The sequence below is a fragment of the Centroberyx gerrardi genome, chromosome 4 (genome assembly GCF_048128805.1).
Source record: "Centroberyx gerrardi isolate f3 chromosome 4, fCenGer3.hap1.cur.20231027, whole genome shotgun sequence".
In the NCBI taxonomy this organism is placed as follows: domain Eukaryota; kingdom Metazoa; phylum Chordata; class Actinopteri; order Beryciformes; family Berycidae; genus Centroberyx; species Centroberyx gerrardi.
Genome location: NC_136000.1, coordinates 1,675,980 through 1,691,975, shown reverse-complemented (window position 1 = coordinate 1,691,975; position 15,996 = coordinate 1,675,980). Strand labels below are relative to the sequence as shown.

Below are 15,996 nucleotides of genomic sequence, written 5' to 3'. Positions count from 1 at the left end.
CCCGCAAGAAAAACAGCTACAGTAATCCTGTGATACACAAAGATACAGACAGATACAACACCAAACTAACACATATCATCCTGAAGGATTATCATAGGAATATTATAGTGATACCATAGGAGATTAAAAAAAAAAAATAGTCGGGTCACTATACATTTAGCATAGAATAGCACTAAATTTCTGTAGGAATATTATAGGAATATCACAGTGATACCATAGGAGATAAAAATACCTTAATGTGTGTTAATGTTACTGTAAACTCACTATTAAGTAGCACACACACACACACACACACACACACTCCTGATATCAGATATCAGGAGATAAAAAAGTGTGTTAATGTCACTGTTGTTGAAAAGTTTTACTCTTATAAACTCAGAGACAAACTTTAAGTCCCTGCAGGAATATCATGGGCAGATTGCAGTGATTTTTCATGGGAAATGAAATAAGCTGCTTGTTGTTGATTCAAAGTGTTTTCTGTCAGTTTCAGTCTTTTTGTGTCTGAACTGTCTGGAGGAAAAACACTTTCAGGTCTGACTTGTACTGTGATGACTGTCCCAACCAAGAACAAACAAGTCTATTTACAAAAAAAGGAAGTGATGCAGGAATCAACATCACATTCCCAAAGAGAAACACATCACTAAACAGCTGATTTCACTGATTAACAAGCTGCATCCAGACAGGAGCAGCCGATCAGTGAAATCAGCTGCTGGATGATGGTTTGACATCACTGATTATTGTGCTTAATGTCTTTATAAGAATATTGAACTGGAATGGAATATCACACGCATGTATTCCTGTTTGTGTTCACTCTTGTGAACTGTGATCAGTGATTGAATTGATTGAAACCTTCATGTAAAAAACCCTGAAGGCCACAAGCAACATCAGCCCCCCCCCCCCCGTCCTGAACACAGCCATCCATACAAATCATGAGATCAATCAATGTATCAATTAAAGGCCGGATCAATAAACCTGCTGGACGGGACAGTGAAGGCTTCAGTGTTTTTTTTACATGATGGTGGAGCAACAGAGGGATAATTAACACTTTACAGTCACTACAAAGCTTAATTACCTAGTAAATAATCTGTAACTAACACTTAACTAACAGTAATGTCTTGTAACAATTCTGTAATAATGATGTTATTATATTTTATTGGATCCCTGTCAGGAAATGTTCACATAGTGATGGAGTTGTAGAGCCAAGTCATGTATTGGCAGACCTTTATAATTAAATGAGGAACAAGTGAACTAACAAGCTAATGAGCTGCTTGTTAACTAATTGGCTCGTAATTAACTGAATTATTAATTAGCGGTGTCCGTGGATTATGGCTAATGAATGTGTGAAAATTTAAAAGCAAATGAAGGACCAAGATATTACCGAACATGTTAGTGAGTCATTTATTTGGATATTTTTGTCATAATTTTGGATATTTTTGTCCTAATTGAACTCTGCTGTGTCAGACTGGGGACTTATGGGTAAAAATCTCAGTTCTCGGCCACTTTGGAGTTTCTTTCAGATTCCTTTTCTGTTAAGAACTGAAGTCACGTGGTGGTTTCCAGTTCTCCAGAGCGATGGTGTGGTTAGTTCCTGTCCTCCGGTCAGAGCGGAGCAGGAGGCAGCGGAGCGGCGTTTGGATGTTTCTGTCGGGAGTGTTTGTCGTCTCTCGGCGGACAGTCGCGGCGTGCCAGAGAGACGACGGCGATATGCTCGGCTGAATCTTTTGGGGCGAGACGCGAAACAAAGATCTGGTGAGAAGCCGGCCGGAGCTGGTTTGGCTGAAGAGATGTGAAACCTTTTGTGCCCGGGCCAGTGAACTTGGACTTGTGCTGCTGCCGGGCGGTTTGGTACCTGCAGAAAGCCACGCCGCTCCTCCTCCCTGCACCCCTCCCCCCCCCCCCCCTCCCCCGCCGCTTCTATGCCCCTTTTCACTTGGGGCTTTTTCGAAATAAAGCTTTGATGAAACGTAGGGGCACAAAGGAGGTGCCAGTCCGCTGAGAAGGCAGCGTAGGAATTGATGGTCGAAGAAAAGACACATGAGTGAGGAGAAAGCTTAGAGAGCCAGCGCCATCTGTCCTCCCAGAGATATCAGTCAGAGGGCAGCGCCAGCCTGAGCCTGCCCTCCTCTCCTCCCCTCTCCTCCTCCCCTCTCCTCCTCTCCTCTCCTCCTCTCCTCTCCTCCCCTCTCCTCTCCTCCTCTCCTCTCCTCTCCTCTCCTCTCCTCTCCTCCTCTCCTCTCCTCTCCTCCCCTCTCCTCTCCTCCTCTCCTATCCTCTCCTCTCCTCTCCTCTCCTCCTCTCCTATCCTCTCCTCCTCTCCTCTCCTCTCCTCTCCTCCTCTCCTCTCCTCTCCTCCTCTCCTCTCCTCTCCTCCCCTCTCCTCTCCTCTCCTCCTCTCTTCTCCTCCTCTCCTCTCCTCTCCTCTCGTCTCCTCCCCTCTCCTATCCTCTCCTCTCCTCCTCTCCTCCTCTCCTTTCCTCTCCTCTCCTCTCCTCCCCTCTCCTCCTCTCCTCCCCTCTCCTCCTCTCCTCTCGTCCCCTCTCCTCCTCTCCTATCCTCTCCTCTCCTCTCCTCTCCTCCTCTCCTCCCCTCTCCTCCTCTCCTCTCCTCTCCTCTCCTCCCCTCTCCTCCTCTCCTCTCCTCCCCTCTCCTCCTCTCCTCCTCTCCTCTCCTCCCCTCTCCTCCTCTCCTCTCCTCTCCTCCCCTCTCCTCCTCTCCTCTCCTCCCCTCTCCTCCTCTCCTCTCCTCTCCTCCCCTCTCCTCCTCTCCTCCTCTCCTCCTCTCCTCCCCTCTCCTCTTCGGCCTGTTGTTTTCTAACAGGGAGCGTGGTGACAGATGGCCGTCATAGTGTGTCAGTCTGTCAGTCAAGCGCAGGGGTTGGGTGGGTGGTAGCCGGTGGTAGGGTGGTGTGTTTTTTGGTGGGTGGGGGTGGGAACGTGACGCCCGCTCCCCCAGACTCTGATCCTGCCAACCTGGACGGAGCTGGCACGACCGTTTCCCAGCAGGCCGTCTGCAGCGACGCCGCTGCAGGAGCAAACTCTGGAAAACAGTCGCTTTCTGGCATATGTGGTGCAAACTACCAGCTAAACAAGGAGTCACACCTAATGTACCCAGTAAACAGTGATTAATACTTTGTGTGAATTTGCATAATGAGAAGCAGTTGCCGTACTGTATGTGGGTCAAATTCATAGATCTGCTTATCTCAGGATACGATTCAATATGTGATCTGAGGTTCAGGATCAATACAACCAGGATACGATGTGATCCATAAAAGTTCAGTGACAACAAAGTCTGACTGTGCAGAATTCTGTTTATTTCTGAGACTCAAATCTTTCTAGCGATGCCATTGGCTGCTAGAATGTAAACAACAATTTAAAAATGTCATTACAAAGTGACAATAATATAATTTGGATGGAGAGCTTGTGAAACTGTGATGGTCAAGAGTCTCATTAGTGATTACTACAGCAGAATAACATGGAGCTGATATCACCATTCATGTTCCTGACAGCAGAATAACATGGAGCTGATATCACCATTCATGTTCCTGACAGCAGAATAACATGGAGCTGATATCACCATTCATGTTCCTGACAGCAGAATAACATGGAGCTGATATCACCATTCATGTTCCTGACAGCAGAATAACATGGAGCTGATATCACCATTCATGTTCCTGACAGCAGAATAACATGGAGCTGATATCACCATTCATGTTCCTGACAGCAGAATAACATGGAGCTGATATCACCATTCATGTTCCTGACAGCAGAATAACATGGAGCTGATATCACCATTCATGTTCCTGACAGCAGAATAACATGGAGCTGATATCACCATTCATGTTCCTGACCCTCCAGACGGATTGACACATTTTTGTATTGTGATATAGAGAGCCTAAGCCCCTCCCCTTCCGCTGTCCCCCATGGGACCTTATTTCGGAAAAAATATGTACGGTAGTCAACGGCGAGAGACAAATAATTGTTTGATCCCGTTTGAATTGTGCCATGAATTACACATATGATGTTTTGTCAATTTAAAAGATAATTTTGCAAGTCAAGAAAGTCGCAGTTTGTTGTAAAACAGTAAAGTAACGTTTAGTTTTGTGTGAAACCGCTCAGAGAACTACATCTCTCGTCTCGCACAATATACGTCACCGACACCAACATGGAAGGAAACACAGGAAACACACAGGCATCGTTAACGTTAGCCCCCACTGTACTAAAACTATCCTAAACCAGTTTAAATCCATTCTTACTGTCTACCTTCCAGGTTGTGTATAATCCTCCTGCTCTCTGAGAGGGACTGAGCTTCAGGCTCTGGGTAGCTTGTGGAGAGAGAAAGTTACGTCACTTGCGCGACTTTTGGGTGTGTAGTCTTTCTAATTACGTATTTTTACAGTCTTATAGTTCAACAGTTTTACCACAAACTGCGACTTTCTTGACTTGCAAAATTATCATTTAAATTGACAAAACATCATATGTGTAATTCATGGCACAATTCAAACGGGATCAAACAATTATTTGTCTCTCGCCGTTGACTACCGTACATATTTTTTCCGAAATAAGGTCCCATGGTGGTCCACCGGAAGGGGAGGGACTTAGGCTCTCTATATTGAATTTCATCCCATCACTACAAATTAAGCTTTAGTTTGAGAATAGAAAAGAAAATGGACCTATTCTTGATTTCACTTCATCTGGATTCTGTCTCTTCTTTGAGAAAAGACACAAACATGACTTCTTCACCTCAGTTGACCTCATCTCCTCCTCCTCTTCCTCTCTCTCCTCTCCCTTACATTCAGTTTTCTCACTCTTTCTCACTTTCTTCCCTCTCTCTCTCTCTCTCTCCCCCTCGTTTGACCCGTCTCTCTCCGAGCGAGGTTCTGGTCTGTCTTGGCGCGGGACGGCCCTCTCCTCGCCCCGGGTCGCCTGTAAAAGAAGCAAAGCAGATTTCTAATCGCGGCAGCGGGGGGATTTGATGACCAGATTAGTGGGTATTAGGCTCAACGGCATTCAGTCAGGCGTACACAGGGGCCACCGGCTGAATCCCGTGAGTCGCCCCTCTTTCTGTGTCCGGCCCGGCTGAATGGGACGGGGTTACGCGGGGAAACAAGCGGCCCGGCCTCCGCCGAGGTTAGCTGAGGCCCCGGCTCCTCGCTCCGCTCCGCTCCGCTCCTCCACAACAACGAGCCGCCGCTGAATTATGCTGTCAGAGGGGAGATTTGTTTTGTAACAGTAGGAAAGGGGGCAACTACAGGCAAAAGGAGGAAGGGAGGGGGGGTGGGGGGGGGGGTGTGGGGGGTGTGGGGGAAGGGGGTGCACAGCAACAGAGCAAAAAAAAAAAAAGAAAAAAAAGAAGGGGGGTGCGGGCCGGTTGTGGGGGGCAGCATTTGAGCGTGACGCATGATGATGGCACTGCGATTTGTCCCGGCGGCGGCGGTTTGTGGCGAGGCAGGACGCTCTCACACTGTGAAGCTGGAGCAGGAGTGTGAGAGCGCAGTGTGTTGGAGGGGTGTATAAGACCCCCCCCCCCCCCCCCCCCCCCTCACAGAGCGATGGAGCGCAGGTTAAGCAGCACTCCTGCCTTCATTAGTCTTCTCCAGCTCCTTTCTCTCCCTCCGCCTCTCATTCTGCCGCTCTGTGTGTCCCTTCTCTTTTCCCATGCCTCCTTTTCCTTCACATTCCCTCCCTCCTCTCCTTTTTACACTTCCATCTGTTTGCTCAACTTTTTACCCCCCCTTCCCTTCCCTTCCCTTCCCTTCCGTTCCTTTCCTTTCTGTCCACCTCCTCTTAATCTCTCATTTTCTCTCCTGCTTTCACATTTTTCTCCGCTGCACATCTTCCTTCACCCATTGTCCCACATTTCTCCTTTTCTCTGCTTCATGTCTCCATCTTTACACTATCTGCCCCCCCCCAACCTCCACCCCCCCCCCCCCACCCCGCTCCCCCTCGCCCCCCCCCACCTCCCACCACCCCATCCCCTTACGTTTTTAATCCTCCTCCTCATTTGTCTCTCTCATTCCTGGGGGCGGGTGCGGGATGAGGGGAGTCGAGGGTGGCGTTTCGGGGGGAGAGAGAGGGGGTTTGGGGTTTTTTTGGTGAAACAACCATCTTGTCTCTGCTGGTGTCCGCCTGGCGCCGTGCCACCGGGCCGCTCCTCCATGCCCGCCGCTGGACGCTTTAATGGATGACGGGGCAGATCCGGGTGGCCCGCCGCGCCGCTGAAAGGGGCCGCGCACACCGAGGCTCTTTGGGGAGAACAAGTGGAGTCCCGTCGAGTAGCTGGTGGAGAGCCATTTGATTTGTCCTCCACTTTCCCCATTTTCCTCCACCTCAGCTGCCTGCCGGTGTGTGGTCTCCTCTCCTGTGTGTGTCGATGGCCCTCGTCCCTCTCTCTCTGTTTCTCTCTCTCTCAAAACGCTGAATGCGAAATGACGCAGAAGAGGCCGGCAGAGCGTCTGTGTGTCGGTCGGATGCTCTTCACTGGAGAACCGCAGGATGACTCGCTCCTTTTCTTCCCCTCCATTCACCGGCGGAGAGGGGATCTAAGCAGGTGAATCTGAAGACGCTTCAGGCAGATGTTGGCCCGCACAAAAGACTTGATGAGCCTCAACAAGCCTTTTTAAGTATTTACAGAACATTTAGAGCGTTTTGCATTGTAGCCGTTCGTCTGATCCTCTTATCCAGATCGGCTTCCACTGAGGGCAGCAGGAGAAGAAGCTTACAGTCCTAGATATCCAGTAATACAGGCTAACAGTAGTGTGTGTGTGTGTGTGTGTGTGTGTGTGTGTGTGTGTATGTGGGGGGGGGGGGGGGGTTACCAGTCAAAGTACATGTGACTCTAGTCATTCCAGTCCATTCTGTGGTGTTCATACCAGTTAAGAGCACATGAAGAAATAGCTGAACATGAGCGACAGTCCAGACTTCATTTTGTTCTGTTAGGCTTTCCAAGCTAGAGGAACCACATCCGTCTCCTTCTACCCATAATCCCTTGCGTTTTGAGGTGGTTTCCTGTAGTTGGTTGGATTATAGAAAAATAATAACTTCACCTTAACACTGAGCACTGGCCAAACAAACAAACAAAAAAACAAACAAACAAACAAAAAAAACAACAAACACACAGATCCCGGCTCTATATAGGAACTCAAGCAGCTGATAATGAAGCACAAAATTCATCAGGTCGTTTCATCAGAACTGAACGCTGAGCTTGTTGGATGCTTTCAGCCAAAGTGCCTCACTGCTATTTCCAGCCTGGTGATACTGAGTGAACCCTGAACCTGCCGGTGTTGCTGCCCTGCTGCACCCACTGAACCACACGGGACCACCAGCAGCTGTAGGAGTTGGATGGTCTATCTAAACATGGTGAAAGTGTCAAAACTAAATCCACACAATCCATATTAGAAAAGCGAGCCTCTAAACGAGCCGTTTGGACTTCCGTAACTTTGTGGCGTCACAAAGGTTCGCTCATTATCATTTCTGTAAGAAATAATAGACTAACAAAGTGTTTTTTTCAAAGCGGTCGAGCGGTCGTCATCGTTTATTACCGGAGAGTTTTCCCTACCTGTAGCCGCCGGGCCGCGGCGTCTCACGTTTCGCTCTCGAAACGGTTAGCCGATCGGAACGGAGGGTCGTTAATATTAATGAGCCTTAAAGACACGGAGACAGAAACGGCCTGTTCTTGGTAAGGCTCAGAGAGATGCTGGAAAATGAACGTGGAGAAATGGATTGAGAGTGTTTTTGGTTCATGACACCACACACACAGCTTTGAATGGACAGAAAGACACTAAATAAAACTCTGGAAAGTAGAGAATGTGGACCTTTAAGGGATAAAGAATTGGATTGATAAGAAGAATCGAATATGGCACCAGAATCAATCAAATCCAGATGAGATCCAGCCCAAGAAATGAACCTCCAGTAGAAATCTGATTTTGGATTTTGGGACAGTTTGTGTGTTTCGACCTGCAGACTGAGGTGAATGTGTTGGAGCTCGGTCCGGTCCGTCAGCACTGAAGATAAAACACCTGAGCGGTCTGAGCTGGTCTGCTGCTGGACCTGCAGTGAAGCTCCTACAGTAGAGCAGATGTTTCCCCAGAGGCTTCACTCTGAAGAAACGTCTCTCCTGGTCAAACTGGTTCTTCACATTGTTCTCCTTCAGAGGAAAGCCTCGGGCCGTCTGACACTCCTTCACTGTGATTTGACTGAACTTCACCATGAGGCCTGAGAGACATCAGACAGGGAAAGCTGTGAAAGGGACATCGTTCCGTTAGTCGGCCAATTACCAGCCAATTATAGCAATTGAACCTAATTGGAAGCAGGTATGGAGTGTTTTTCACACAGAAATCACAATGTGACTGAACGGAGCTGAATGTGATGTGACATATAATGGAGTCTGATAACTGCCAGATGTTCAGAGTCTCATGCAGAGCGCTCGCTGCCAGGAGAGCACAGGGCCGGCAGAGGATGTTTACATGGTACAGTAATGTGACTGTTGAAACAGTTATTAGTGATGGACCTTGTATTCCTGGGTCCATGTTGTTCTCTTTAGAAAATGAGGCACAGTAGAAAATTTGTGTTTGTGTGCAAACCTGAAATAAACTTTAATTTTTCAGTTTTTCTTATCTGTTCTTACCTTTATGGAAAAGTAATCTAAAAGTAACTGAAAGTCTCAGAACATTCAGTGACATTAACTGAGTAAAGGCAGCAGATGACTGTCAATCACTTTTTGATAATATCTTCTTTAAATGTGATGTAAAAGACACATCACATTTAAAGAAGATAATATAAAAAGATGATTGACAGTCATTCTGCTGCCTAAACTCAGTTCTGTCACCTGAACTGTTCTGAGATTTCAGTTCAGACTTATAAAGACATTTTTACAAAGTAAGATACAACTGAACCAAAAATCTCAACAATGTCTTGACTTCACCTCTGACCCCCACAGTGCTGTGTGTGCTGTGACCGGTGACAGAAACACTGAAACTGATTAAAATCTGTTTTATAGTCAGATAACACTGAGGATGTCAGGTCTGGATCAAATGTTTTCCATCGTTTCACTTTGAACGGGGAAAATCAGACAGAAGTGTGCCAAGGTCAGTCAAGCACAAACCATAATCCATATCCCCCCCCCCCTTCCTCCCCCCCCACCATCATTTTCAATTAGGCCGTCCCTCAAAATAGTCATGCATCCCCAAGGCACCGTCACAAAATGGCCGCCTGTTAATGAGTGTGTGACGGCGCTGATGTTAGCCTGGATAGACGGAGCCGGAGCGGATCAACGCAGGTGGAGAAGCAATTAGTGTTTCGCCGAACCTCCGACTCCTGCAGAGCGGCTCCTGCTGCGACCCGCGGGCCACGGGTTAGAGGGAGGGAAGGATGGAGAGAGGGAGGGAGGGAAGGATGGAGAGAGGGAGGGAGGGAGGGAGAGAGGGAGGGAGGGATGGAGGCGTCCCGTTGAGAGACAGCCAGAGAGGACAGGAAGGGTTTCCATGGACTAGAGGTTAGAGACCGAGCTGTTAGCAGTGTTAGGGACAGTAGTGTAAGGGATTACAATTTCAAATTCAGTACCGCTGCACAATTAATCGTATATTATTTACATTTACAGCCACAGCAATATGGTGATCGACTAGAGGCTTTCACACGGGTCAGATAAACTTTTAAACGAACCATCTGTGTAGCGCTGACCCCCAGGAAGCTGTGGAGGTTGTTTCAGTCTGAAGAAGAAGAGTAATGAGGAAGGATCAGTTCGCTCAGGACTTCAGGAGCAGAGGGGAACATGCTGCAGCGCCACGACCGTCCTCCCTGCAACACCGCTCATCTGTGAAGGTCCATGTGTTCACAGTGAAGGCGACACACGGAGCAAGGCATGCTGGGAAGGCGAAAACAGAAAACGCTTGGCTGAGGCTGAAGAGAGACCACAAGAGTCCACAACCAGAACCTCACTCAGACTGCTGCCCGTCTTCATCTGAAGTTTGAGTTTGTTTCAGCGATTAAATTTAAAGTAGGAACTCCAACAACATCAACCTCATTTGAATTAGAGGAACCGCTGCTGTCGGCCAATCAGGAGCCAGATTTGTGACTGTGCTCCTGCGTCTCGTTGCTACGACTGGGAGGCGTTCAGCTGTTTAACCGGTTGGAACGCCCACGTCCAAAATAACCTTTATTCATGAATTTAAACAAACTGCAGCAGATATCACTACCTTTTCATAAGTACAGCTGATTGTGTTGTGAGTGTGAATATGATATGCATTTTGATTTTTTTGTCTTGGACTGCTGACATCGGTGGATTCGCTGCAGTGTTGAAACAATTCTACAATTCATGACACCAAGAAAGAGAAATCAGAAACCAGTTGGCAGCTCGTAAATCCGATATGACCTGAACGCAGCATTAGTCCTCAAATTCATTCAATAAATTCCTTTTTAACTAAACGACATTTATTTAAAAAACATCATCATTATTCTGATCCTGAGCCAGAGAAGAGTTGAAAACAAAATCCTAAAATCTGAATCATATGGAGCGTTAATCTGTAGTCTGGCTGCTGGCAATTTACAGTCTGCTCATTAGAAATAATATGGGTGGTAACTGGTGCATAAGGGTGGCTTTACACACACACACACACTCACACACACACACACTCCCTTGGGACAGTGTTGGCTCTCCTCTCGGTCCATTCAGATCCGGTGTGGTTTAATTAAGTCGTTCTTCTGTTTCAGGAGCTTTTCCTCGGCCCTCTGACAAACTGTTTCGGCACCATGTGCTCAATTAGATTAAAGCCTCGTCTGACGCCAAGACGCTCCGCCGCCCGTCCCGTACAGAACAGATCCTCTATACATGTGGAAGTCTGGGTAAAGGTTACTCCCGAGAAGGAAACTGGCTAAGCCTGAACCGGTGTTCAGGCTCTGTGTTTTAGATGATTTGGTCTCAGTTTATAGAAGCGTGAGGAAACACACGTGCACTTTAATAAATGAGGGTGAGATTGTCGTTGTATAAGATATAGAACAGTTTTACCCCAAAAGGCACAAATTGCAGGAGGCACTTCTGCAATTCAAGTAACCATCTTCAGTCAGTCTTTAGTTGATAATAATCTCACCACCCGCTATTAATCATGTGTATTTACAGATGCTATATAGTCTAGAATTGATTTGACCCTCTAAACTTTGGGCATATCCACTTCTGTTATCGAAGAGTTTGACTTGTAGATGGAAAAGAAGCTTTTTTACGACTTAAATCACAACATTACAAATGTAAATAAAATGAAAGCCTCAGGATCCATGTTAAACTTGAGTTTAGCTGACATGTTGTCACTCCTTGTGTCTAAAACACAGATAAATACGTTTCAGAATGAGAAAATATCTTCAAGCTAGTAAATCAATATGTAAACAAAGCCAATAGTGATTGGTTCTGTAAAGGAAAGCCAGTTTTCTCCAGCTGCAGCCAACAGCAGCTAAATCACTCAGTTTACTGTCGTTTCACTCAAACTGAAACTGAAATCCACATAATAAAGTACTCTATCTATCTATCTATCTATCTATCTATCTATCTATCTATCTATCTAATAACATCAGAGCCTTCATCCTCTGCCAGTCCTTTATTGGTTTGATACAAACTCCTTTTCATGGTGAGATCGTTTTTGAATTTTAAAGAGGCGTTAAGTAGCCTGTGACCTCTATAGAGCTCCATCAGTAACCAGTAGGGACTCCAACAACATTGACTGTGCTCTTGAGCTACGGTGGCCTGTAAGTGACACAGGTAGTGAAGGTACATTTGTAGAGATGCAATGTAGACGAGTAAGTCAGATCCAGCAGACTATATCACCATGCTAAATACTGGAATAATTAAACTGCTTTGGCTTTTGCTTTTTTTTAGCTCGAGAAGAAGGATTTCGTAGCTGAAATGTGGGGGAGGGGAGGGCAGCTGTGGGGCAGGAAAAACCTTTATTATTATTATAATAAGGACTTTATTGCCTCTTTAAAGAAAATGCCTTTCCTCAGTTGACTGAAAGTGTTTCGACCCCATCCTGCTACTCTAAAGTCTCCTGTAACATGACTGACCTCACCTCAGCAGATTAAAGCTCCAGCTCCAGCTCCAGACCCTGACCTCTGACCTCTGACCTCTTCTCTGTGGAGGAGGGCAAAAGAAACTATTTCACTATTGGCATGAATACAGTATCACATTTTAAATGACCTGTTTTACACAATGGATCCTCTATGTTTTGGACTAATTTAACAACGAACTTGAGATGATGATTTTTCTACCAAACAGGATTTTCTAGTCGTGTTGCTAATGTGCAGAGAGAGAAGGTTTCTTGGCTGATGAGGAAGGAGACGCTGCTGATTTCCATGTTCAGGGAGAGCAGACACTCATGTACACACACACACACACACACACACACACACAAATAGGATCTTGTGTACCAACTACAGAGGGCTATCATGTTCGACACTCTCCTGGTATTTAGACAGTGTGAATGAATGAGCCTGTGTGCACAATCAGAGCGATTGCGTAACCGCTCCTCACGGCCAAAATCACCGTTTCTCTTACCGGGAAGACAACAACAAGCAAAGAACTGCTTGGCCTAGAAAGCTGCTGTCATTACTCGTATTTCTGTCTGCTGAAGGGCAGCCAGCCTAAAGACTGCTGTGACTTTTTGGGAGTTTGACCCGTCGGTTTCCTTAACCAACATGAGACGAGTCCAGAACCTGATCTCACAGAAACACGTGAAATGAACACGACTCGTTAACACCAAATTAACGTGCCGGTGGCGCGAAAAGTGTTAAAATTCTGTTTTCCCAGCATGAAACGGTTACTTGAAGGAGGCACGACTATAAACTGGAAGTGGAGTCACATTGAAGCAGCTCAGTGGAAAGTAAGACTGATTGTCAAAACCAAGAACGCAATGAATCTTGGGGCTTTCAGTTCGTTCTCATCGGTTAAGTCTCCATCTGATGCATCCTCGATATTTTGAGGTAAGCAAGGAAACTTCCGGGTTTTCCATCCATCCTCCGTCCGGTCGTTCTTTTGTTTTGGAATCGTGCTTCAGCGGTGAGATATTATGTAAAACGCGTCAAGGAGGACACAAGAATGCACAAGAACGCGTATTGATGATCAGCCTAAGGGTGTTGTGGTCGGGCGGATGAGTTTGACTTCAATGCCAGAGACCGGAGTTCAATTCCCAGTTTGTAAGAAGGAAATTTTTTGTTTTTAGCTAAAGCTTTTCTTATTTAACCGACCAAAGCCTTTCCCCTGACCCTACCCACAGTTGTTCTACTTGCCTAAACTTAACCGTTAGCCAACCTTTGGAACGTAATTGAATTCATGGTGGAGGAACATAATTTTACATAATACGTGTCACCAGTACAGTTTGTGTTCATTTCACAACTTTTTATGAGATCATGTTGCCAGAAGATCGTTCTTTTCTACTGCACATGCTAACACATTAGCATACACTATGTTAAGTAATGGTAGGCGACTAGCATTATGCTAAAAGTGAGAAAAGGAGAACTTGTAGCAGCTCTGAGGCTGATGGTTACTTCATTTTAAAGAAAACTCTCTTTGGAGCTTCTTTCACTGGCAGCAGATTCCTCTTCCTGCGAGAATAACTAGTTTTGTTTACACAGGAAGTTAGCGAAGTTAGCCAGACAGCTAAAGTTTTCACGCTCTTATTTTGTAATGGACTTCACTAAAGATGAAGATTGAGATTTTGTTTGCAGAAGTTATGAATCTACAGGCCAGAGAATAAAAAACAATACAAACTTTTGATCACTAAAAGGTTTATCTTCATACTTTGGATAATGCTAATCTTCTACTATTAGTTAGCATACTGTATGCTAAAGCATTAGCATGTGCAGCAGACAGAGTGATCTACCAGACACACAGAGATGGTTTTGCTGCCAATCCTCTCATCAGATATTGACTAAGGAGACTAATGGGACAAAGTCCCAAAAAGTTGGTGTAGTCCTTTAATAAGTTCACATGAAAAATCTCACAGAAATCAGCTCCCTGCATCGGATTAGAACCCAGTGTCTTGACATTTCCTCAGAATATATACAGTAGATGTTTGTGGACACTTTGGCTGCTGCAGGGATCAAACTTGTGACATTTTGGTTACGGGACGGTCTTTCTAACCGCCAGGCCACCCTGCCGCCATTTTGTTTTCAAGACATCTGAATGCTTTCCTTAATGAGGAAAGTTCTCCATGCCAAGAACAGGAATTTATAAGGGGTTTAGCCCACCAGTCGATCCCAACACACACACACACACACACACACACACACACACCAGTGACACCACCGCCTTCCATTCTGATTTAATCCGACATGAGCCACATGCTACACACATTTCACAGCGCTTCCGCATGTCTCTCTTTCCTCACGCACCAAGACTTCATAAATCATTATTTATGTTCTGTGCAGCTGCTGCCAGACCTGAGCTCAACCTGCATAGCTAACGGCGAAGGGTTTTAAATAAATAAAACGTCTCTGAGATTGTTACATTGGAACCGTCCCGCTCTCCATTTCCCTTTAAATCTTCCTCTTCCTGTAAACAAGTCTCTCTAAGTGGGAGCTCTTTGTTTAAAGCAGCACAGTCCCACTCCAAATGTTTGGAGCCGCTGGCTGTGGGACGAGGCGGACGGACAGAGAGGCGGCTCTCCTTCGCCCGCCGTTTGTTTCAGATTGTGGCAGCAGAGGCTGGCACAGGGGGAGCGGCAGAAAACATTTAGAAGTTGAATAGATGTTGATGGGACGGCCGGCACCAACATTAACTCATGTACTGTAAATAGAGAGGCCAAAATGAAAGTGGAGACGTCTGTAGTCGTCCAGCTGCTGCCTGCGTCGCTTGGTGAAATCAGGACATAAATATCTTTCTGGTATCAGTTTCCAAAGCTGTTTAAAAATGATTTTTTATCTTGCCATAATGGGTTGATATTGAACTCGGCCTCCTCCTACACACTGCCGTCCATCAAATGATCGCTGGGTAAAGTTTGACTCTGACTTTAAGAGTTTGGAAGGTGAACAGAGTATTTACTCTGTCAGGCAGGCAACATTTGTATTTGCCGATGGGAAAGTAAAGTGTAAATAAATTATTTGTACTTGTTTCAGTTTATTTGTAAGGAATGGAGTATCAGGGAAGTTGTATTGTGTGATCCTGCTGGGTTTGTGTTCAGGAGCGGATAGGACTCATTCAGTTTCATGTTCATAATCTTCCATATAATCTCAAGATGGGACGTGACACGACACAGAAACAGAAATCCGTTGTTGTCCTGTTCTGCAGAGCTTCAGTCGGCCTGTAGCCTCAGTCTGGCTCCTAGCTGCTGAAGCTGCAGACTGTCTCTGTCTGCGACAGCAGAGGGAAACAGATTGAATCTGTGACCATGGCGATGTGTGTGAGACCGGGGGAAGTCACTTTGGCTGGTGGCTGCAAGGACGGCCACTTGTTTTCTGGGACTTCAGCCCCACGTTTCCTGCATGCTGATTGGCCGCGGCCAGATGACCACCAGAGCCGGAGCAGCTGGTGCGGACTTGGCCGGCCTGCGGTTTGGGTGCTGAGGAGGCAGGGTGGCCAAACCTGTAGTACGATTATCTTGACCAAAATGATCTCAATATACGATATTATAATATTATTACCTCCACCAAGGAGGTTATGTATTCGGTGCCGTTTGTTTGTTTGTTTGTTTGTTTGTTTGTTTGTCTGTTAGCAGGATTACGGAAAAACTACTGGCCCGATTTCCATGAAACTTGGTGGAAGGGTGTAGCATGGGCCAAGGAAGAACCCATTACATTTTGGAGCGGATCAGTATATTGGTTGCAGTTGCACATTTGCATATCATAGAAGACTGGATTGGCCTTGGCGGAGGTCTGCGCTCTCCGAGTGCCCGTCTAGTTCAATAAGAAACTGAAGCCTCCAGTCATCCCAACGCCCCACCAGGCTTTCTCTGTTTTATCTTTGTTTCGGTCGGACCGTCGTCTCTGTGTTCGGCGCTAGTTTCTACAAATCAAACGTAGGATC

The 15,996-nt window shown here is 46.2% G+C and overlaps 1 protein-coding gene across 5 annotated transcripts in view; it reads left to right on the top strand.

Moving 5' to 3' along the window:
- The window catches only part of ptprz1a (protein tyrosine phosphatase receptor type Z1a), a 91,243-nt gene that overhangs the window by 922 nt on the left and 74,325 nt on the right, over positions 1-15,996 (top strand). The gene's annotated exons all lie outside the window — the stretch shown is intronic.